The sequence below is a fragment of the Myotis brandtii genome, unplaced genomic scaffold, assembly GCF_000412655.1.
Source record: "Myotis brandtii unplaced genomic scaffold, ASM41265v1 scaffold1289, whole genome shotgun sequence".
In the NCBI taxonomy this organism is placed as follows: domain Eukaryota; kingdom Metazoa; phylum Chordata; class Mammalia; order Chiroptera; family Vespertilionidae; genus Myotis; species Myotis brandtii.
Genome location: NW_005354543.1, coordinates 582,326 through 584,615, shown reverse-complemented (window position 1 = coordinate 584,615; position 2,290 = coordinate 582,326).

Below are 2,290 nucleotides of genomic sequence, written 5' to 3'. Positions count from 1 at the left end.
TTCCTCTTTCCTCTCTCTCTCTCTCTCTCTCTCTCTCTCTCTCTCTCTCTCTCTCTCTCCCTCTCTCTCTCTCTCCCCCTCTCATTTCCCATTGTAGGTCACACCATCTCTTTGGTTCTCAAAGACTCTAGTACTTTAGGTGCCTTTAAGGACGATACTTCTCCCTGATTTAAGAATGTTAGTATCACACTTCAAAACCTGTGCCAAAGGGGGATTTGGTTGGTTCCTGGAAAAAGCATTCTTGTCAGAGTCTTGGTGGGAAAAGGCTCCTTTAGAAAGCATCCTTAGACTCATCTTGGGCCAGACAGAGTCATCCAGGGTGGTGAGTTGAGTAATTAAGTCTGTTCAGGGTGTGAATGGAGTCAGATACATTGAAATCCTGGATCTACTCTATGGTAACTGATTCAGCAAGTTAGTTAGCCTCCTGAGTCCTCAGTTTACTCATCTGTCTAAAAGGACTAATAAAAGCTACCTTTCAGGATTGTTATGAATATTAAATTAGACAATGTATATGAAGTAACTACTTCTGCATATAGCATTTGATAAATAATATTTCTCATTAGTAGAATTAGTAAGACCTTAAGGTATAGTAAACAGATTTTGTCTCTGTACACTTTATAACCAATCTAGTCTGGACAGAGGATTATTTCAATGGGAGCATCATTTCCCTAAATGTCAGTTGGAACAGTCCTAATCTCAGAAATGAGGGAACATGGACAGGATCATGGCTAATGCAGGATCAAAGATGACCAGGAGAAAGTAGACTCTGTCGGTCACTCAGCCATTCTGTATTTCTGGTCTTACTTTTTACACAGGTCTGTGTTCAAGCCTGAGCACAAGCAAAAGGCGATTATGAAGCTGCAATGATATGTGATCTCTAATGGATCAATCAATACAGGAATGGGCAAATCCTTTAGAACGGTGCCTCCCATATTATGTTCCACAGAACACTGGCTCTGATAGCCAATGTATTAGTTCTCTCTGTTTGCATATGAAAATGTATAGTTTCTCTGTTGTCATCTAAGTTATTGATTTAAAATGTAAAAAGATAACAGTGCCTCCAGTTGGGGAGTGGTTATAAAATAAGGGTAATTCTCTCTGGTTAATAAAACTTGCTGAGAGTTGTTATTCAACTAACTATATTCCACCAGTCAGTCCATATGCTCCATTTTGTCTTCAAAGATATACAAGAAATTTTATCAACAGCCTGCTAAACTCCAGGATATTCCCTTAATCCACCAATATCACACTCATTTAAAAAACACAAATACAGGAGGAGAACCAAGATGGCGGCGTAAAGTATAAACCTGTGGTGCTGCCTCCCACAACACTGAAATTACAACTATAAGACAAAACAGCTATCATCCAGAACCACAGGAAAGCTGGCCGAGTGGAAGTTCTACAACTAGAAGGAAAGAAAGAAGCGCATTGAGACTGAGTAGGAGGTGCAGAGGCGCCAAGAACAGAGGTACGAAGGTGCGCTCGAGGTGGGCTGCACCTGGGTGCACGGTTTTTTTTCAATTGGAAGGGGATACAAGCTCTGGAATGCACTGAGCTCCTTTAAGACGAGATTCTGAGGTCCCAGACTCCTACGGGGAGAAACTGGACTGTCTTGCAGCGGGTTGGAAAGCGAGGGTGGCTTTCTCGCAGGGATCATTGTTGCTGTGGGGGCACGGCCCTTGGGGACCCAGAGACTCGGACTCAGAGTCGGAGTCGTGGAGACGTGAGGAGTCGCGGAGACGCTGACGACAACCATTTCTGTTTGCTCCGCCCTGGTGATTCTCTGAGACCCCGCCCCACTCAATTTACATCCCCACCCAAGCTGTGCCAGTGGCGCAAGGAATCACCTGCATTTTTGCAGCCTATCCCAACAAACTGCAGCTGAGTCAGAGACCTCCAAAACTTCCAAATTCCAAACAAAGAGAAGAAATCTGTTGATATCACTGTAGCTCCTGCTGGGTGGACCCACACAGTGGTTGAGTTGGAGATCCAGGAGCCAGGGTATCCCTGGTCAGATACCAGATTTCAACTCCTCACATCCATAAGGGACACACTTAAGAAACAGACTCAGTGAGCACCAAAGCCCCACTGAAGCAAGTCCTGCTCCATAAGGGTGTCTCCAGCACAGCAGTTCTTCCACTACAGACACAACGGATCCTCGCAGTTGGCCAAAAATGCAGAGACAAAGAAACATGTCACAAATGAAAGAAATGGAGGAAAGAAAACTAATGGAGGACATAGAGTTCAAAACCACAGTTATAAGGTTACTCAAGAATCTTCTACGAACCTC